A 23,657-nucleotide genomic window follows, 5' to 3' on the forward strand; every position below is an offset into this window, starting at 1 on the left:
AGCGAGCCGTCAGTGAAGTTATGGCTTGCAGAAGAGTTGCATTAGTGATATCCTCGTCATGAAGCCTTAATTTTTTCAAGGCGTTTGATTTAGTAGGGGTGAAATGAGAGGAATCACGGAGTTTATCTGTTTGAGCGGACTGTAATGTTACCTCCATTTCTGAATTGTCTGAGACTGAAGCTAGAGTCGAGTCACGGGCCGGAGGGATGATAGTTTGCTGTGAAAATTTCCACATTTTGACGACACAAGCAGGGGCGGATTTAATCATTTTGGGGCCCAAGGCAAACACAGACATGGGGACCTCCACATCTCTTGTTCCACCCTTTTGCCACTCCTTTATCTAAGATCTACTTGTACTTTCTTCTCAGCACTCCTCACACAGTGATGACGTCTAGACATGTTTCAACTGTTTAATCTCCATAAAAACAGAGCACAACATTCTGTTTAACAAATACATCCATTGTAAAATCTTATTTTCATAATATATTCTGTGTACAATAAAACGTATTGTCTGTTTACAAGGAAGAGCAGTCATTGGTGGTCATTTACCTTGGTTTTCCAGCAGGTTCTCTGACAGAATCTCCTGAGTAGATCTGCTTGCTGGGGCCTAAACTGGACAAGTTGTTTAGGGTCACATGTCTTCTATCCTGTGTCACAAAAGTGAGACGAAACAAAGAGGACAATAAGTGATCAATTATGAACACACAAAAGTAAAATAATACAGTTTAAAATGTTTACTTTTTCTCTGCCTTTCTCTTGCTCTCCCTTTCTGACCTTCTCTTCATCTCCCTCGTCTTTGCATCTGTCCTTTTTCTTCTCCCTTCTGTCTTTTTCTCTTCTCCCTTTTTCTCTTCTCCCTTTTCTATTTGCCTTTGTCTGTCTTTCTCATCTTCACCCTCTTCTATCCATTTTTGTCTGTCTTCCTTTTCACCAGACTCTTCTCTATGTCTTTGTCTTCTCTTTCTCTCCTTTCGATGCATTTTTATGTACAGTGAGTTTCTCTTGCTTTCTCTTACTAATAAACTCAGCTTTAATGGTTAAGGAACATTTTCAAGGACTTTCAGAAATTGTATTATTTTATGGTACATCATATGCCATGAGGCTATATTGTGAATGACTGGGCACAGTTTAGATAGTTTAGTATACACTAAAATCTGACCTTGCGAGCTTTAGCCTCAGCAAATCTTGCTATCACTGATTCCATATCCAGGGTCTTCCTGACTTCCTGCTCGATGGAAATAACAGCAAGTGCAGACAGCCTGTCCTGTGGCATAGTTGACCTGAGGTACGTTTTAATTAGTTTCAGTGATGAAGAGGGAGAGTGAGTAGTAGCCTGAAAGCTGTACTCAAATCTGGATATATGTCAAGTATATTCTCTTCATATATATTTATAGTCAAGCATTTCAAATGGTGATGAGATATGGGTGGGAAAAGACCTAACTGCACCCATTACCTCAAGCTTCAGGTCTTCTGCATCCATGTCATCCATTTTCTGCTCTAATCTGTGGCAGCATTCATCCAGCTTCCCTTCCTTCTCAGTGCTTCTCATTGTGTCGATTGAGTAAAGAAAACCATAAAGCTCGCAGAACATTTCCATCTTGGAAAATCTCTCCTCTACTGTGACAAGAGCCGTATCTATTAGAGGCAGAAAAAACTCTCTTTCGAAGAGCTCTTCTGCAGTTGACCGAGTGTATTCTGTTCCCTCACAGTCAAACTGTTTAGCTTTCCTTCTCGGACGCACCTCAGGCCAGCTCATCTCCACCTCAAGCTTCTCTGCAATCTCCCTGGCCTCAGTTTTAGCAGAATTAAATCCACGATTGCGAAATTCCTGAATTCTTTCACAGCCCTGATTTCTTTCCTCACTGTCTCGACTGAAACTTTGGGGCTCTGAAGGATCTTACTTACTCTATTTATCTGGAACAACACACTGTACCACACAATGGTACTTACCATAAAAGGCCATCTTTGCAGCTCCTTAGATATGCTTTCAGCTGTAGAGACAACATCGGCATCTCGTTTCTCTGCAGCGAACTCCTTTAGAGCAGCTAATGCCTTCACAATTTCAGGCAGCTGGTAGCGAATAGCTTTAACAGCTTCAACTCTGCACTCCCATCTGGTTGTGGACAATGCCTTAAGTGTAAAATTCTTGACATGTTCTTTGAGAATGGTCCAACGGTGAACTGAGGAGCTGAAAAGATTGTAAAGCCGCTGTAACGGCCCAAAGAAGCTGATGGATGTGACTGAGGACTTGGCTGCATCACCAACAAGAAGATTCAGAGTGTGACTCCCTCAAGGAACACACAACGCTTTTTTGTTCAGTTCCAGCAATCTCTTTTGCAGTCCATGCTTTTTCCCCTGCATGTTGCTCCCGTTATCATAAGACTGGCCTCGACAGTTGCACAGATCCAATCCTAGTGTTTCTAGGTGGCTTAAAAATGTCTCGCATAAGCCTTTTCCTGTTGTGTCAAGTGCCTGAAGAAATCCAACAAAGTGCTCATGAATGGAGACCCCCTTTGATAACTCACAATTAACTATTCGTAGCACTACTGAGAGCTGCTCCTTGTGACTGAGGTCTGGAGTGCAGTCCATGACTACTGCATAATGTCTGGCTATTTTTACTCTCTCTACAATGGCATCAGTTGTACATTTTGCCACAAGGGAAATTAGTTCATTTTGAATGTGCTTGCTTAAATAGGTGTCACTTAATTCTTTTGCTTGAATTCTCCTCAAATGCTCTCGCATCACTGGGTCAAACTGAGCCATTAATTGTACTTGTCCAAGGAAATTTCCATTACCAGACGCAAACAATCTGTCTGAGTGGCCACGAAACGCAAGATTGTGCTCTGCCAGATGGTTTACAATAGCAATGAGTCTTCTCAAAATCTCTCTCCAGCGGTTTACTTCAACAGCAATTAGATCTTGGTTTACCTGATCTACAGCTGTGTTTGTTTTAAGTTTCTCAGAAAGACTGCGCCAACTATCCATGTTTGTAATGTGTTCAGCAGACGTTTCATGCTGTCTCAAGTGGGCTGAAAGATTTTTCCAGGCTGTTTTCGGGTGAGATGTTGAAGCATCGAGCTTGTACTGTTGTGTTACACCAGTTCAGTCTTACAGTAAACACACTGTACGGAGTTTTCTTTCGGTTTTAGTGTGAAATGATCCCAAACTTTGGAAACTTTCTGCCGTTTTCTTTGGCCTGAATCTTCTCCTCGCCCCTCGCTGTTTTCTCGCCGTTCCTCCGTGTTTCATTCTGCCGCGTCTGCTGTGTTTACATCACATGTCCAGCGTTTATCGGGTTGTGCGTCAGTAATAATGGTCCGTGCGGAAACACAGTGTTCCGTGTGTGTAGTTACAGTAAATGGACTAAACGATCATTTGCCTCGATGATTTTTTTGTATTGGAGTTACTCGAGGAATCGTTTCAGCCCTAATTTGAACTGGGCCTCTCTGCACTATGAAGCAGCGCTCGCTGTCTGTAAGATGTTTTGGCCAGAGTGCTGGGTCATCTTTAAGTGTAACACAAACACACTGGTCAGAATGACTGCTAGTGCTAGTAGTACTCATTAGTTGTTCATCTGTATCGCCGTCTTCGTCACAGACAGCAGCATCATCATCACTGAAAGTGAACACGGAAGTCTTGTTACCTGCTGCTGAAGGATTCTTGCATATAGCATCAGCAGCAGCATCACTTGAGCAGCCTGGGCTGGCACTGTCGGCAGCAACCGGGAGCTCTTCCTCGCTAGCATTGCTATTGCTATTGCTAGCACACGTAGTCTCGCGAGAACTGACTTCGGCTTCTTTCTGCTCTTCAGCTTCTGCGGCGTCAGTACGCGCCACAAAAAAGCTTGTTACCTTTGGCAACTTTGCTATAATCAAGGTGTTATTTTAAGTTATGAAGAATGCTTATGTAAATTTGATTTTCCAGTAACTCCCAAAGAACTCTCCATTGTCATGGACGCTATTCCTAAAGGAGCTGTCATGCTTTTAAGGGACTCTGTTAGATCATCCAGCACTTTACCTCTTCCTTTAGACCCATTTGAAATCCCAGTAGGAAAACTGTGCTTTTTCTCACATCCTTCATCACGTAACTATAAGATTAGATCGCTTTTTCAAAAGGAACCTGTCACGACTCCATATGTGGTGTCTTATTGGAAGAATGCTGTTGATCATATTGATTGGAAAAAAGTATGAACTCTGTCTTCAAAATACATAATAACTAACAAGGTTAGAGAAATCTCATTCAAATTGTTCCACAGATTTTACCCAACTAATGTGTTTTTGAAAAGGTTTAAATCAGACAGAGATACAAGTTGTTGTTTTTGTGGTGACCCTAATGAAACTGATATGTATATCTTCTGGGATTGTCCTCACACACAGCTATTTTGGACTGAATTCTCTAATGGTATCAATCGCAGTGTGCTCCAGGGTTTCTCTTTGCTTTTCAAGGATGTACTGTTTGGCTTCTTTAATATACAAAAAGATAAAATGAATGAATATTTTATTATTAACCTATTATTACTTCTTGCAAAATTTCATATTCACCGCAGTAAATTCACTCATCAAAATCCTTTATTTATTGTTTTTTAAAAAAGAGGTTCAACAGTATATCCAAACTATTTGATCTTCCAAGAATCTTAACGCTCTTAAAACAGTTAATTTATTTCATCTTTTTAACTTCTTTTGTTAAAGCTTTCGTTTTGTATTATTTACTTATTGTTACATACGTCTACAAATGGTGCTTTGCATGTAATGTCACTTCTTTATTAATAATAAAAATAAAAATAAAAAAAAAAACGTTTCACAGCTTTTAAGAAATATATGGTACAATATCTAAAAGCCCTGTCAGAAATTAAAAATAAAAAAATCTGTTTTTGTTGACATTATCTGATAAATATAATGTGTTATAAAAATAGTCTTAATACTCCTGTGATAAATTTGTTATCATTGAGGTGGCTGTAGTAGTGTTTACAAACTTACTATGTTTTGTAATCGATCGTGGCTTGACGGTTTATTCCACAGCACGGCATCTATAGTGTTGATAACATGAACTGAACCTAAGTTTTAATCTAGTAAAGTACATTTTAATGTCAAGTCAAGTGTCAAGTGTCAAGTGGAGTTTATTGTCATTTCAGCCATATACAAGTACACAGTGAAACGAAACAACGTTCCTCCAGGACCAAGGTGCCACATAAGACAACACAGAACAACACAGAACTACGGGGACTACATAAATTACATAAATTAAACGTAAACGTAAAATGCACATTCAATTCAATAGCAAACTCTCGCTGCTTATATTGTCATACATAGCTTTGCATCAGCCACCCTGTATTATTCACACTCAAAAGAAAGAACAAAAAAAAACATTTTAACTCTCCATATTACTCTGCATTTAGGCCTTTAGCAGTTTAGAACACAAAATATCTCACTAGACAGAACTTTAGAGTGATAACAACAAAGATATTTTAAATTGAATTTTCCACTAATGTTAACATGACTTACCTATAGTGTTGATAACATGAACTAAAGAAAAGATGGCGCACTACACGCGTATCAACACTAGTGAAGTGACTTGTGGCCAAGTGTGGTGACCCATACTCGGAATTTGTGCTCTGCATTTAACCCATCCAAGTGCGCGCACACACACACACACACACGCACACACACAGTGTGAACACACACCCGGAGCAGTGGGCAGTGCCCGGGGAGCAGTTGGGGGTTCGGTGCCTTGCTCAAGGGTCTCACCTCAGTCGTGGTATTGAGGGTGGGAGAGAGCGCTGGTCATTCACTCCCCCCACCTACAATCCCTGCCGGACCTGAGACTTGAACCCACAACCTTCAGGTTCACCTTTGGGTTGCAAGTCCGACTCTCTATCCATTAGGCCACGAATGCCCCCACTACGGTACATCAAGACGCTCAAACAGCGCTAAAGATACTTAAATCTGCCAGAACACAACAGTGTCATAGCGACGTCTTGTGGACAACACAATACACTGCCCTACATCCACTTCTTCTTTAATGGATAGCGTCCCAGCCATCTGATTAACCAAAACTCAAGTGTGGTCTGATCTATGACAATCAAAACAATAAATGTGTTTTTGAGTGAATGTATAGCACACGATGTGTGTATATAGTGTGTGTGGTAGCTAACTGTTATAAGGGTGCGTGCAGTATGGCTCTGCGGGTGCCCTGCTGCTCCTCTTATTTTTTTCCTTTAGCCTCAATTTTCTCCCTCTTTCTATCTTTTGGAGGTCAGTCTCCAGTTTCACAACTTGGGATTCGAGTCAGAGTTTAATCGGGGGATGTCGGCTTCTTCTTGGGTTTCTTCTTGGAGGGTTGGGCCCTTGAGTAACACTAACTTTGCTATAATCCTTTTGCTTTCCTCCCGCTTCCTCCTTTTCTCAGCACCGCTTGGATAGTTTCGCTTCATTTTCACAGAACTTCGCTCCATCTGCTTTGAACACTGTCTGTGTGTCACTTCCGCAGCTGCACAGTAATGGGAGATAATGGAATAGTCCAATGGAATAGGGGTGGATCCTCCTGTGCAACACTAAAAATAAAGCATTCTGTATTACTAGGGAAACTGTGTCCCTTAGCAACCAGGGAACCAATCAGGAGATGCCTTTAACCTGCAGCACTCTGCTATAAATGCAAACTGGAACTTGCTGAACAGAGTTGGAGTGCAGGTGTGGAGATCTAAACCAGGCTTCGTACATGATGTGGTGCTCAGTGAAATCATCTCCAAAGGTAATATATGACAGGAGAAGCCTATAAGAAGATCTGATGAGGATATGTAACAGATAAAGGGATTAAAAAAAGGACTTGCAGTAGTCAGGTCTAGAACTGACAAACAGTATGAGGGAGGATTCCAGCAGATTCTGTAGTCTGGTCGTATTCTTTTGGTGTTGTGAAGAACAAAGGGATGGAGAAATCATTTATTCCCGTCTTCCTACCTGAGTTCAGCTCTCTCCTTGCTCCAGAATCATGCTGTATGAAGTTATAAGTCTCTTCCCTCTGTTACTCCATTCTTATGTTTGAGCTTCAGCTTCTCCTCCTGCTCCAACATGCTTTCGTTCTCTGGCAGGTCCCTCATTTGTATGGTGCCATTCCAGCTCTGAGCTCTTCCTGCTCCACTGCTGCTCCTCTGTACGACTTAATAGAGATGAAACGTATAAAATATCATTAAAGTGCACATTATTAAATACTAATCACCAGCTTCAAAACCTACACTCAATAAATTCATCACATCTCCTGAAAGGCTGAGGAATAAAATTAAGATGAATTCAGTTGAAAGTCTTTATTTATAAAGAGACTGTAGAGGATTTGCTTCTCAGAGTGAGACTGGAGGAATTCAGTTTTAAAGAGTCAGAGCATCGTATGTAATGCTGAGTGTTCAGATAAATATTTAAAACTATTAATAATCTGATGTTTAAACAGTTAACTGTTCTCTCTCAGTGATCATGTGAGATTACTGAATTAAACGTGGAACTATTCTGACAGTAAAAGTGTAATTTATAGGTGATAATTCTATTTATTTTGTGGAAGTGTGCATGCAGTGACTGAGTGGCGTCTAATCAGGGTGATGTGCTGTGGATTTTATTCTGGTTACAGCACGCAGTCATGTGATCTCTGATGTCACGGAGCTGCACGTCGCTGGTACTTACTTCATCTCTTTGGCAGCACCGATTCCTCAGGTAGCAGATTATCATCACAGGCAGCGCAACAAGCAGAAGAACCATCAGCACTATCAGGATAATCGCCCACACTGGTAGCGCTCTCTCTGTCTCAAACACACACACACACACACACACACACACTGTTAGCTTTACTGACTTTATCCTACACACACACACACACACACACACACACACACACACACACTGTTAGCTTTAGTGACTTTATCCTACACACACACACACACACTTTTAGCTTTACTGACTTTATCCTACACACACACACACACACACACACACACACACACACACACACACACACTGTTAGCTTTACTGACTTTATCCTACACACACACACACACACACACACACACACACAGTTAGCTTTACTGACTTTATCCTACACACACACACACACACACTGTTAGCTTTACTGTCTTTATCCTACACACACTTTGACTGCAAAAATCCTATTTGTTTGTTAAAAGAGGATTTATATTTAAATGTTGAAGTTTCCACACTGACACCAATCACACTGAATACGTACCTCTCACTGATACTGTCACTGAGACTGAGTAAATATGAAGGTCTTCATCATTCTCCGTGTCACGGACGGTGTAATTTCCCCCATCAGTCAGCTTTACTCCTCTCAGTGTAAGAACTGTGTTAGTGAGTGATGTTCTCGGTGTGTATTCAGCTGTACAGCGTAGTGAGCTTCTATCCACAGTGCAGATCTGTTCACCATGTGGATCTGCTGAATCTCCACCCTTATAGATCACCTCCACTCGCTCTGATACGTGCAAATCCAGCTGCAGATCTTCACCAGGGTTTATCTGAACTGATGATATCATGGCTGAGGAGAAAAAACACTCCACATCTTAACTGGGTGTAAATGTGATATAACACATTAAACCTAAATCAGTAAGAGTGTATAAGCTATAGAGCAGGTAAAGACACTTACTCTCGATGCTGAGACACACATCATTAATGTCTGTGCCATCACACACACACGTGTATAAACCCCTCATACTGTAATCAGCTGCAGTGATGGTGAGGGTGAGATTTCCCTTCAGGTACTGATCATGGGACATTTTAAATCCCTCCTTTAGTGACCAGCAGGATGTCTGATCACACCGAGCCAATACAACACTTTGGTTACTGAACAGAGTCCATTTGGCCTCAAGAGAACATTTCCATTCACAGGGCAGAGCAGCAGACTGATTAAACTTCACCTGTACAGTAGTGACAGCTGATACAGGTACTGAAAGAGAGAAGCAGGTAAACAGAATAAAATATAAACCTATACATGCACATATGATTAAATTAAAATTAAAATGTGTATATCTCACACATTTCAGTATAAAGACTTCCTATAAAACACTTTGTGTTTATAAATAAAACAATATGCACATGTGACCTGGTTGCAAGAAAACCATAAGAGACCAGAACCTGTCATAAGAGAACTACAGATTCTTTCAAGAATCAGACTGATGTTAGCTAAAATGTTCTTCAGTTGTTATTATGGATTAGCACTAAAGGACAGCGAGTGCTGTTCAGCTAAACTAACAGTGGAACTCTAGAAGATCCTTACGGTATGATTTTTTAGCAGGCTATACAGGTTTATTAAAACAATTTAAATGAGTTATTTTAGCTAACTAGCAAGCTAAGCCTGTTAAACTGTTGATTATTTGATAGTAACGCAGTGAAAACAGTTGTGTTTATAATCACATTTCTGATTCTGACGCTCAAAAGCACAACTCAATGTTTTAGAAAACAAATTCTGGCTCAGCTCTTAAATCATTATAGTCTCCTGCATTGTTTCTGCAACCAGGAGGTGCAGCTGATGTCACACTAACGTCTCTCACTCAGGAGTCTATAATTCATGTTTTATATCATATATGATCTGTATACATACATTTTAAACAATATTGCTGTTTTACATTTCACTAAATGTTATTATACGCTTTTCTCTTTCCATTATAATCACAACTGATTAAATAGCAGCATAAAATTTAAAAAAAAATATCAGTAAAGATCAAGATATTTTACATGAATACATTCTGAAGTGTTTTTATTTTTTATTTACTGAAATGATTTCTAAACATATATGCTAACGAATCAGAAAAAAACTAAAAGTACTGACACTTTCAGCCTCATCACTAAATCCAGAGTAAATAAACAGAATAAATCTAAAAGCCTCCATCCCGACAGGCTCCACCCCCTTTCCCCTGGTGACTGGTACACTGCTGCTGTTTGGCCTGTATTTGCATATGGAACCTGATTGGCTCTTATATTTGATGACGCAGTAACACTCTCCTGTAACTCAGGTTTGTTTCTTAATAGAAGGATTTTCACACTTTGATCCTCTGAACTCTGAAATTAAATCCTGAGAAAGTAAATGTAATTAATCCTAAAACATGTTTAATAGAGGTTTGTAAGACTGTAAGAGGAACTCGCTGAGCCCAGTGTGAGCAGTGAGACTGAAATCACACTCACCTGTGATGAACGTGAGGATGAATAAAAGCAGGACCTGGTGAGGAACCCTGCAGGACTCCATGTCTGAGACACAACACCACCAGCAGCACTGCACAGGTGAGAACAGGTGAGGAATTAACCAGGTACCTAAACACAATAAGTGCAGTGGGAAAGCTTAAGAACAAAGAACGACATGGAGAGTAGAGACAGGAACCTGACACACACACACACACACACACACACACACTCACTCACTCATACCTAACACTGGAGCTGTGACGGCTAAGTGAGGGGCTAGTAATTACTAATATTGATTAATATTTATTTGTAGCTATCTACTTCATAAAACTTTGTAACCTCATCAACTAAGAATTACTACTACTAATAATAATAATGATAAGATATGATAAAAAAAAATGTTATAATAAAAGTGGGGTTTTTTTTTTGCTTTTTTAATTTATGCAACCATCAACAACATACGTAATCACTAAGACAATACTACACGTGTACAAACAGAGGAAAAAACAGAAGGAACAAACATAAAATACTGTTTACATACAAATAAAAAACATACAGGAAAATCATGAACAAAATCAGGTATCAGCATCGATTCATCCCATTTCAGCTATAACTGATTCTGAAGATAACTTATGAAAGGCCACACAACAGCGAACGTGGAGCAGAACCCCACAGATTCAGTCTTATTTTTCCAGACTTAAGAATAGCGGTTGATATCACCGTTTGAAAGAGTGGTCTTTTCACTGACAATACCAAAGATGGCTTTTAGAGGGTTTGGACTAACATTTTTACTAAATCTTAGAATAAGACTCAAAAATCAGTGACCAGAAAGCAAACAGCCTGAGACAAACCCAAAACATATGGGCAAGTGTAGCAGGGGATTGAATGCATCTTGAGTTCGGTCAATAGGAGGAGAATATATTTGCCCACCTGGCCTTAGATAAGTGAAGTCTGTGTACCACTTTAAATTGCAAGAGACTGTGTCTGGCATAAATAGAAGACCCATGAACCCTATATTTAGCCTCATGCCACTCCTTGTCAGTCACGCAAAGTTTAAGATCTAGTTGCCAAGAGTCTCTGTGCATTATTAGGAGTGGACAATAATGATGCAGGTTTTATGTACAAACTGAAGATAGTACCTCTCTGAGCCGGGCTGACAGGAAAAAACTGGTCAATTGTATTTGGTTCAGGAAGGAAAAGAAAAGAGGTGAAATTCTTGCGCATAAAATCACTCATCTGTAGATATCTGAAAAAATGAGTCTTTGGTATTTTGAACTGAGATTCTAATTGTGCAAATGATAGGAAGCTCCCATCAACAAATAGATCTTTGAATAATGAAATGACTTTTTCCTGCCATAGCAAGAATGCACGTTCATTAAGAGGCTGGACAAATCCATAATTTCTGGCACCTGGTGCACAAACAGAACCTCTCTGCCATCCATAATATTTACGAATTTGGACCCAAATCCGAGCAGAATTCCAATCCACAGGACGTACTGAATGAGAGTCAAGACCGAGTGGTAAGGGTGAGAATAAAAGGGCTGGAAATGAAAAAGGAAGGCAAGCTGAGGATTCAATATGGACCCAATCCGGTAAATGATTAGAGTTATGTGAATCCTACCAATATGCTAAAGCTCTCAAACTGCAGGCCCAGTAATATAGTTGGAAATGTGGAAGAGCCATCCTCCCTAGTTCCTTGGGATTTCATAAAAAACACAAGCATATTCTGGGGAGTTTCTTATTCCAAAGAAAAGATGCTATTGTCTTAATTAAATAAACAACATAAAATTTTTTAATATTTATATATACTTTCCAGCCAAGGGGATACAAAGCCTGGACTATTTTTCAACAGCTATCTTTGTTCAGACTAAATGTGGAGCAAAATTAAGTTTAAATAACTCAGAAATATTTCCTGATACAACCACACCAAGATATGTGACATTGTCTGGGGCTAATTTAAATGGATAAGCAGAAAAGGAAGATAGTTTTGCAGCTTGATTTATAGGAAATAGCTCACTCTTGGAAAGATTGACATTATATCCTGACATAGTGCTGAAACGCTCAAATACAGCCACAACATGAGGAAGAGAATTATGTGGATCTGAGATATACAGGAGCAGGTCATCTGCGTATAATGATAATTTACGCTCTCTGTCCCTCTAATAATTCCCTGAATAACTGATGTTGATCTCAGCAAAACAGCTAAAGGTTCAATCGCTACTGTGAAAAGTGGGGACACATGGGGCCTCCCTGTCTAGTTCCCCTGTGTAATGGAAGAAATTGTGAACTAATATTATTAGTGATGACAGATGAGGAGGGAAAAGCATACAGAAATTTTACCCATGATAAGAACTTTGGGCCCAAACCGAATTTCTTTAAACAGCTGAAAAGATCCACTTCTGCTAAAGCAGCAATAAAACCGGAAGTGAAAAACCAGCCGTTCTTCCTGAAAGTGCTGAAGCAAGCACACACAACCACAGACACACCACACACACACACACACACACACACACACACACACAGCGAGCTCCTACACACCCACACACACACACACCACACACACACCACACACACACCACACACACACACACACACACCACACAACCACACACACACACCACACAACCACACACACCCAAAGCACCTTAACTTTCTACAAAATGATTATTTTAAATAGATCAGTAACAAAACAATCACACAATTCATAGTATCTGTGAGTATACAGGCTAAAAAATGGCAATATCGATCGAAGTTTAAAGAGATAATAATAATAATAATAATAATAGTAATAATAATAATAATATAGATTCTTAGAAAAGGTTTTTTTGTAAATTTATTTTTATCTGACTTAAAACTTTTTAGAGTCTCATATATATGTATGTATGTATGTATGTATGTATATGTGTGTATATATATATATATATATATATATATATATATATATATATATATATATGTACACATTTATATAAATCTTTTAGCCTGTATACTGATAGATACTGTCAACTGTTGTGTTTGTTTTGTGACTTTATTGTGTAGAAAGTTAAGCTGCTTTTTACGTGCGGCTTCATTAACCGTGCTTTCAGGAGGAGCAGTGAGATTACTCGCAGTGTCAGGAGTAGTAAAATATAATCATAAAGCTAAAGCGGCAGTAAAACTGGAAGTGAAGGCCGTCAGGAGCCATTTTGTTGTTTAGCCTGAGATAGCTAGCTCACTACATTAACGCTATTTTCTCTAGTAAATACACCACCGTTTGGCGTTTATTAGCAAAAACAATAAAAACACTAAACACTACTCTAAATAACAATCCGGTATTTCTGTACAACTATTTACAGAACTATTTACTGTCAGGTGTTTTATTTATTTATTTATTTATTTATTTTCCACGGCGGCCATTTTACAGAAACTCTTCATGACGAGTTTATTAAAAGTGCAGCTCTGTATTAACACATAAACTCATCTCATTCGCTTAAACTGTAATATTTATATAAAATTTGTGTGTTATAATATCTGTAATTAACTCACTGTGTGAAGGTTAAAAACTCAGTTTGATCCACTCCGCTCCGTGCCGCTGAAGCTCCAGCTTTTACACGTTCTTATTCGATTCACGCATGCGCACTTCACTCCCACAGCTAGTGATCTGTAACAGCCTGCATCAGTCTTTTACAGGTTTTTTAAAGTTGTTTTTTCTCAGTCAGTTTTAGCGCTTATTCCTCTCCGCTGTTAATATTTTATTGAACTAGACGCAAACTACATGAATTACAAATCGAGCTAACACATTTTTCCCCTTGTGGTGCATAAATATTCCCACCCTTTAGAAATGTTGGTCCAGTGATACATGATAAACAATGTGCATTATGAAATATAGGCATCCAGTAAAACAGCTGTGTTTAATTTTAAAAACTGTGAGAAACTGAGTTTAATCATACTTTTATTCAGTGTCCTACAAAATTAATGACACTGAAAATACGGAGACAAAAAAATAAATAAATAAACAAAATTTGTACCATTTTACAGTTTTAAAGCTTCAGTACAAATTTACCACTGTTGTTTCCATTCTCCATGAGTTTTTAATTGTTATAAAAATACTGATGATATCCGCAATATATCATAGAAAAGTATATTGTGACATCATTTATCACATTATTATGTCATACTGCACAGCCCTATATGACACACACACACACACACACACACACACACACGTTAAGCTTTTGTCACAAAGGGGAAGGGTCAGTATTTCAACATTTAGAGAGTAATCCTGCACTAAAGTAATGCCACACTTTGATTTCGTGTTGTAGCTCATGATCTTATTTGCATGTTGTTGTGGCTTCTGTAAACTGCAGGACTGATGTTATGGTTTAGATAGAAAAGGGGAGCTAAGATTAATTTATAGGTATAGAACAGATACTCATGCTTTTCTTCTGAGATACACTGACCAACCAAATTCTAAAACTCACCAACCCCATTCTAAAACTGTGTTCTGAGATGCTTTTCTGCTCACCGTGGTTGTAAAGAGTGGTTATTTGAGTGAATTATTTGAGTGGTTGTTTGAGCGTTCCTGTCACCTAAATTAATGAGCAGGTGTACAGGTGTTCCTAATAAATTGGTCAGTGAGTGGACTTTACAGTGCGTGGTCAGTGGTCTCAAAATTGGTTGTGGGTGTATGGGGTGGCCTGGGTGGGTGTTTAAAAAGTACAATGTTCATAAACAATATCTGTGATGAGGAGCTGCTTTGCATTCATTTTATATTTAAAGGGGTCCCTGGCTGCAACATCTATTGCTTGAGGCATTTGTGTCCACTGTGTTTGGCTCGAGATTATTTTAGAGTTCTGAAATTATTTTTATAGATCTAGGTCTAGTTTCATATACAGTCAGATCCATAAGTATTTGGACAGTGACACAATTTTCATAATTTTGCTTCTGTACACCGCCACAAGGGATTTGAAATGAAGCAATCAAGATGTGATTGAAGTGTAGACTTTCAGCTTGGGGTTTAACAAAAATATTGAATTAACCATTTAGGAATTACAGCCATTTTTTAATGGAGTCCCTCCATATTCACAGGCTCAAAAGTAACTGGACAAACTAAAATAATCATAAATGTTAGGATTATTTTTAATACTTAGATGCGAATCCTTTGCAGTCAGTGACGTCCATGGTTTCCAGATTTCAGGCAGTCACCAAATGCTGAGTTTCCTCCCTCCTTCCTTCCTGAAAGCGCTGAAACACCCACACACCACACAACCACACACTACACAACCACACACTACACAACCACACACCACACACAACCACACACACCCAAAGCACCTTAACTTTCTACAAAACGATTATTTTATATAGATCAGTAACAAAACAATCACACAACAATTCATAGTATCTGTGAGTATACAGGCTAAAAAATGGCAATATCGATCGAAGTTTAAAGAGATAATAATAATAATAATAATAATGAAAATAATAATAATAATAATATAGTTTCTTAAAAAAGGTTTTTTTGTAAATTTATTTTTACGCTACATAAAGCCAACCAGACCGCCGACCAGTCAACATCGCCGGAAATTCCTTCCAAACAACAACGCAACGAGGGAATCCCTGGCAACACAAACGCAAGTATAGTACCTCCAGATTCTCCTCGGAAGAAAAAGCAGCAATAAAACCTGAAGTGAAGTCCGTCACGTGACTGCGGTTAAGCCAGCCGTTCTTCCTGAAAGGCTTTTACGCACTTAATTTTAACTTAAAATTACTACTACTACTAATAATAATAATAAGCTATGATAAAAGTTATAATAAATGTGTTTTTTTTTTAATCACAATATAATCATAAAGGTAAAGCGGCAGTAAAACCGGAAGTGAAGGCCGTCAGGAGCCATTTTGTTGTTTAGCCTGAGATAGCTAGCTCACTACATTAACGCTATTTTCTCTAGTAAATACACCACCGTTTGGCGTTTATTAGCAAAAACAATAAAAACACTAAACACTACTCAAAATAACAATCCGGTATTTCTGTACAACTATTTACAGAACTATTTACTGTCGGGTGAGTTATTTATTTATTTATTTATTTATTTATTTTCCATTTTACAGAAACTCTTCATGACGAGTTTATTAAAAGTGCAGCTCTGTATTAACACATAAACTCATCTCAGTCGCTTAAACTGTAATATTTATATAACATTTGTGTGTTATATCTGTAATTAACTCACCGTGTGAAGGTTAAACACGCGGTCTGATCCACTCCGCTCCGTGCTGCTGAAGCTTCACCTGCATGCTGAAGCTCCTCCTGCATGCTGAAGCTCCTCCTGCATGCTGAAGCTCCTCCTGCGTGCCGAAGCTCCTCCTGCGTGCCGAAGCTCCTCCTGCGTGCTGAAGCTCCTCCTGTGTGCTGAAGCTCCTCCTGTATGCTGAAGCTCCTCCTGCGTGCTGCGTGTCGGTACCGTTACTCCCGTCGTTCGTTCTGTTGTCAAGTGACGTGACAGCACTGGATAGAGAAATTAGTTAATTTACAACCTTCCTTACAAACGGGTGCATAGTAATCATCATTATTATTATTATTATTATTATTATTATTATTATTACTAAAACATAACACCACAGATCTTCAAGAAACAGTAACAAAAACAGAGTGACAGGAATGGACAGACCTTTTTTTATTTCTAGGAAAATGCTTATTACACATCTTTTGATAATTTTATGATAATTCCTAAATATGATGCAACATACAAAAAATATAGTTTTACGTTATAGTATTACTGACTGAGGTACTGATCCGGGAAGTGGTCACGTGACAAAAGAACTGTAACAGACTTTATTCGATTCTTATATTGCACTAATTGTGGATGTACTGGCGCTCGTGGGTTTCTGAGTTCTCTCTGGTGTGTGTTGGAGAATAAAAAGTTAAGAAGAGTTCGGATGTTCTCGTTTATTGTTTTCTTATCCATAAGTGTTCAGGCGAACCCTGCACGAACGCTCGGTCACACTGGTGGCAGCGGTTTTGTTTTATTTGCGTTTACGTGGTTCAGTGTTACTGCGGGTGTTTAACTAGTTAGTTTATAGTCGAAAGTTCTTAGTGGAGTTCGCATGTGTGGGTTCAACGTGACGCGGCCATCATGTGGTGTAAAGACGAGGATGATTTATATTCAAGACGGGACCGCGACAAGATTAACAGACATGTGAGAATTGAGTTACCGCCGCCGTTCTCCGGTGACGAGAAGCAGAGCTTTCTGTGTTGGGCACGGCAGTTCGAGGTCGCGGTCAGAGCACTCACAGAGGGACATGGTGCTGCGTCCTATAATTATGAACCGGCGCGGATTCTACCGACGCGGCTGAGCAACGCAGCATTTCTTTAGTGGGACAGCCTTCCTCATACTGTTCAGGCTGATTATACAGCGGCAAAAGAAAGACTCAGGGAGGCCTTTGGACAGCGGCAGTTTTTGGTTCGCTTCAGAGCCAGTCTATCAGCCCGCCCTCGTGCTCCGCGGGAAAGTTTGGAGGTGTATGCGGCGGAGATCAGCAGGCTAGTGGACGAGGCTTTTCCTGAATACGGCGACAGAGCCCAAAGGGAAGAAAAATTTCATCGTTTCCTTGCTGGTTTGGATCCGGTGCTCAGAGCTAAATGCCTTGAACAAGGAGCGACGGATTTGGAGGAGGCTGTGATAATTGCAGGTCGGTGTGAGAATGCTAGAGACGCAATAAAGTCTGATTACATGACTGGTAACGTTGCGGGAAGTAATAATGATGGAGGAGCTGTGGCTGCTGTTTATTCTGTGACTGATAATGGAGAACTTTATAGAGCTGTGGATCGACTGACAGAGGAAATGAGGGATATGAGAATGGAATTGAGGCGCTTGTGCGACGAAAACCAAAAACTGAAAGCCAGAGTGAGCCCTAGAGCAATGGACAAGTGGGATGGAGACCACTCTCAGTCTTATGGAATGTGCCAGTGTGTCTGCGGGGGTCGCGGATGCCAGTCACGTGTCTTTGATAGCACTCATAGAGGCCGCTCACCTGGGAGGAAACTGTTCCAGCACCGTGATGGGAGTACATCAGGTATGGATGTGCGTAGTTATGAAAACTCACACTCTCCTTTGTCTCCAGCGAGACGCAGCCCCAGCCCCGGTTCTCGCAGATGGAACAGCTATGTGGATGATTCAAGAAAGCGAGGAGTACGTTTCATGTCACCTAGCGGAGCGGAGCGCCGCTACCAGTCGGAAAACTGACTGTAGCTGATGTTGCGGCCCGAACACCAGCTATGTTGCCTATGGGCCTTCAGATTGACAATGTCGATGTCAGTAATTCTGTATCAAAAGGCAACGATGTAATTACGGACGCTGGCCAGGAGCTGTTAGTATCGTATGTGAAAGGGGTGATGGAAGGCGTGGAGGTTCAGATGTTAGTGGACTCTGGTTCTAGTGTGTCTCTTATGAGTGCAGATTTTCGTATGTCAATTCCTACGCTTCGCAATCGCCCACCGAGAAAAGACTATGTGTCAGCCCATGCAGTGAATGGACAAATGCTAGATACACTGGGCACCATCTCTGTAACATTCCAGCTGGGGACGGAGTCATGGCAGCATGTATTTCATGTGCTAAGAGAAACCACACAGACTGTGTTGCTCGGCTGGGACTTTCTGTTGAAAAATCACGCCTTACTGGACCTCAGTCGTGCTAAGCTACAACTGTGGGACATCACGGTTCCACTACTTACCAGCAAAGACTTTGTTCCAACGTGCTGCAATGTGTCACTGGCCACCACTATAAATCTGCCACCTCTCAGCGAGACAATGGTACCAGTTAAAGTATGTTTACCTAACGCAGCCCATGTAGCGAGTGACTTTGTTGGATACATAGAACCCAATGTGGCGGAGTCTTCCAGTCTACTAGTAGCTCACACAGTGGCTGGGGTTCACAAAGGACTGACAAAGCCTCGGATTTTGAATCCTACTGGACATGACATTTCATTGAAACAAGGGATGCACCCGGGTGAGTTATACTCAGTTGAGGATTCTGATGTTCACCTGTTTCATGCCCCGGTTGATGTAGCTGCAGTGACCTCTTCCACAGCTGCGCCTCCTATATCACTAGACGAGTCACCTATTTCTGATTTGGAGAAAGCTGCACTATCAGCATTGCTGTTGGAATTCAATGACATCTTCAGCTCTTCCAAACTGAATACTGGCAAGTGCAAGCTAGTGAAACATTATATCAGAACTGGTGAGCAGACTCCCATCAAGCAGCGTGCACATCGTACATCCCCTGAAAAACATGCCGAAATAGAAAGACAGGTGGCTGGCCTGCTTGCGGACGGTGTTATCGAGGAGAGCTGTAGTCCCTGGGCATCGCCAGTTGTTTTGGTGAGAAAGAAGTGCGGCACCTGGCGGTTTTGTGTGGATTATAGACGCCTAAACAGTGTGACTATTAAAGATTCTCATCTTCTGCCCCGAGTGGACGACACACTGGACGCGCTGGCAGGTGCTGCGTGGTTCAGCACATTAGATTTTTCTAATGGTTACTGGCAGGTGGAAGTTGCGGAGGAGGACCGTGAAAAGACGGCTTTTACGACAGGACAGGGCCTCTATCAGTGGCGATCTATGCCGATGGGCCTTTCCAACGCCCCTGCCACATTTCAAAGTTTGATGGAGCTGGTCCTCAGAGGGCTCCCGTGGCACATCTGCATGGTATACCTCGATGATATTTTGATTTACAATAAAACCTTTGAGGAACACCTGTCAAGCCTCAAAGAGGTGTTTTTGAGAATCCAATCCGCAGGGTTGAGACTGAACCCACGCAAATGCTATGTTGCCAGAGATCATGTAGTCTTCCTGGGCCATGTAGTTTCTTGAAAGGGTCTTCAGCCCGACCCAAAGAACACAGAGAAAGTTTTGAACTGGCCAGTTCCCCGTTCTCCTTCTGAGGTGAGAGCCTTTGTGGGACTGTGTTCTTATTGTAGATGTTTCGTCAAGGACTTTTCAAAAATTGCTGCTCCATTGAACCAACTCATTGGTAAAAATGTGCCCTTTGTGTGGACCGCTGTGTGCGATCAATCATTTAACCACCTGAAAAATGTGTTGTCGTCTGTGCCTGTCGTGATATTGCCTGATTTCAGTGTGCCCTTTAAAATCTACACTGACGCCTCAAACCTGGCTGTCTGTGCAGTTCTCGCGCAGGACAGAGATGGGTGTGAACATGTGGTGGCATATGCCAGCCGGGCATTGAATTCCACACAAAAGCATTGGTCCACATTTGATCGTGAGTTGTGGGCTATCGTGTGGGCAGTAAGGGAATTCAAGCACTACATTGGACTTGCCTCATTTACCATTATTACAGACCATCGACCACTCTTAGCCCTTATGTCCATTGATGATGACCCAACAGGAAGAAGAGAGAGATGGATTCTGGAGCTTGATCCATTGAATTGGGTCGTTGTACACAAAGATGGACATCATCACAAAAACGTGGATGTGCTTTCTCGCCGCCCTGAGACACCTGACATGAGTACTGCAAGTGAATGTGGTGAGTTCTGATCAAACAGACACTGACATTCCATGTTCCTCTGAAGTCACTGATTCTGCAGGAGATGCGACTGCGCAGGACTCACTTAACAATTCAGACAGCGTGTCTCCCATTAATGCTTTGTCCCATAGTTTATCAGACATTAGAGCTATGCAGAATGTTGACCCGGACGTTAAGACTGCTTTCAGTTGGGTGGCACAATCCCTACGACCGTCCAGGAGGAAGTTACAAGGAGCCTCTCAGTGCTTGCGGAAGCTTTGGACTGAATTCAACCATCTTTCTATCATTGACGGACTGTTATGCCGCTCAGTTTGCTGCCCTCACGATTTCCCTCACGAGTAAATCTGTAGTCCAAATAGTTGTTCCCTCTGCTCTAAAATCGGACATTCTTTTGCAATTGCATGGTGCCCCAGCTTAGGCCCATTTCTCTTCAGAGTGTGTGTGGGAACGGGCGAGACAATTTTGTTACTGGCCTTCCATGTACAGGGACATCAAAGCATGGACATCAAAGCATGAGCAGTGCAAGGCATGTCAGACACGGCGCAGTCCTGTTCCAGCCCACCATGCGCCGATGGGTGGATCCCAGTCAGTGCGGCCATTTGAATGAGTGGCTATGGACATCTTAGAGCTGCCTGTGACTTCAAAAGGACCAGTACGTGCTGGTTGTCGAGGACTACTTCACTAAATTTGTAAATTTGTATCCCTTGCCTAATCAGTCGGCACAGACAGTAGCACATTGTCTGTTTGAGGATTATGTTCTACTTCATGGCGTTCCAGAGACTTTGCATTCGGACCAGGGTCGTCAGTTTGAGGCGGAGGTGGTTCAGACTCTCTGCCATCTTCTGGACATTAAAAAGACTCGCACCACGCCATACCATCCAAAATCAGATGGCATGGTTGAGCACTTTAATCGGACTCTGATTGATCAGCTGGCTAAGACACTTTTGACTTATGGGGGGGAATGGGACGATTATGTGAAGCATGTGGCATTTGCTTACAATACAACGACTCACTCCAGCACTCGTTTCACACCTTTCTTCTTGACCCACGGTCAGGAAGCACGGGTTCCCGCTGATGTACTGTTACCCACTCGTGCTCTTAACTCTCAGATGTCAGTGTCACATGCTGAATTTGTTTCCTCATTGCTGACTAAACTGAACCATGCCTTGAGCGGTGCACGGATGCACAGTGAGGCAGCTCACAACCGTCAAAAACTGTACCATGATGTTGGCTTGCGTCACCGGCCTTATGATGTAGGTGCCATGGTGTGGCTCCACATCCCGGTGGAGAGCCGCATGAAGCTGGCACCCCACTGGAAGGGATCTTATAAAATTGTGCAAGTCATGGGCAAGGGATCTTATAAAATTGTGCAAGTCATGTGGTGAACTGGGACTGACTTATCGGATTGTAAATCCTTTTGATGCTGGTGAGAGGGCACAGGTAGTGCATTATAATAGGGTGCAGCCATACACAGCCTGAATCATTTCCACTGGAGTCTGAAGTTTCTGGTGGAGCGGAGTGTGTGTCTCCCCGGAACGATCTGAGTACTTTGTCTGACTCGCAATGTTCAGTTAAGGAGTCTGAGCCAAGTGTTATTAAGACTGGGAGAGTTCGTAGACCTCCTGGCCATTTAAGGGGTTTTGTTCTGTATTGAAGTAACTGTTTGCCTGTGTGTATGGGAGAGTGCTAGTAGGATTTTGTTCTATTGCTGAGCCTGTTGTTTCTATACAAAAAGAAAGAACTAGAGTTTGGAAAATGGGGGAAAATTTACTGTGTCAACTTTGGAAAAAAAAAAAAGTGTTAGGTGGTAAAAGAAATGTGTTCAAACAAACAAAGCTGGAAATATATATGGGGGGAATGCTGTGTTCTATTAGCAGGCTTGTTGCCATGTTACGAATGTGCTCTGTACTTTGTTTTGTGTCTTATTGTACACAGATGTTTATTGTTTCTGAATGTTGACCTTGTTATTCTGGCACATAAATGGGGACGTTTATTTTGTGAGGGGGGGACGTATGTAACAGACTTTATTCGATTCTGTTATATTGCACTAATTGTGGATGTACTGGCGCTCGTTGTGTGTGTGTGTGTAATGTATTTTTCCGCTCGTGGCTTGCCGTAGATAGACAATGGGCATGCGCACTTTTGGCGCGCTAGAGTGTCACAGGTTTTTGGAGTTCTCTCTGGTGTGTGTTGGAGAATGAAAAGTTAAGAAGAGTTCGGATGTTCTCGTTTATTGTTTTCTTATCCATAAGTGTTTAGGCAAACCCTGCACGAACGCTCGGTCACAGAACGAACGACTCGAAAGACTCGAGAGATGAACTAATCAATTCTCTTTCCGGCTAAGACTGCACTGGTTAAGCTCATGGGGCTGTCACGTGATGAACGAACGACTCAGACCCGAAGACTTGTCAGATAAGAGGCGAGGTGAGCTAATCATAGACTAAAGATCCAGGTAAACAATGAATTAATGTTTTCTGTTTCTTATAGCATTATAGTTTTGTCTTGTTTGTAGTGTGATCAACGTTTGCATAAGTAGTAGATGTGTTAGGGAAGTAACACGTAACATTTTAATTATATTTTGCTAAAATGAACAAAATGAACGAAATGACTCGAAAAAAGATTCGTTCATTTTGCTGAACGAGACTCAAAGGTCCGAGTCGGTGAAATGATCCGAACTTCCCATCACTAAGCAACACTCACTGTTCGCTCGCTTTATCAGGACCAACACAAAGCAGCTATTCTGAGTTCTGCGCATGCGCGTCATTTGGATCGTAACGGCCAACTGCCGCTTCACGCTGAGGTAAAGTTAAGCGAAAATATATATTTTGTTCGCCGCTTTAATACAGTGGTTTCACTGTGTAATGTTAAATATCATGTTAGAGTTGTAATGGTTTATATTTTGAAGCTTTTATTACGCTTCATAATTGTGTAATTTATCGTCGTGTTTGCATGGTAGCTCATCTGTCTCACACACACA

Source organism: Pangasianodon hypophthalmus, chromosome 4 (assembly GCF_027358585.1).
Source record: "Pangasianodon hypophthalmus isolate fPanHyp1 chromosome 4, fPanHyp1.pri, whole genome shotgun sequence".
NCBI lineage: Eukaryota > Metazoa > Chordata > Actinopteri > Siluriformes > Pangasiidae > Pangasianodon > Pangasianodon hypophthalmus.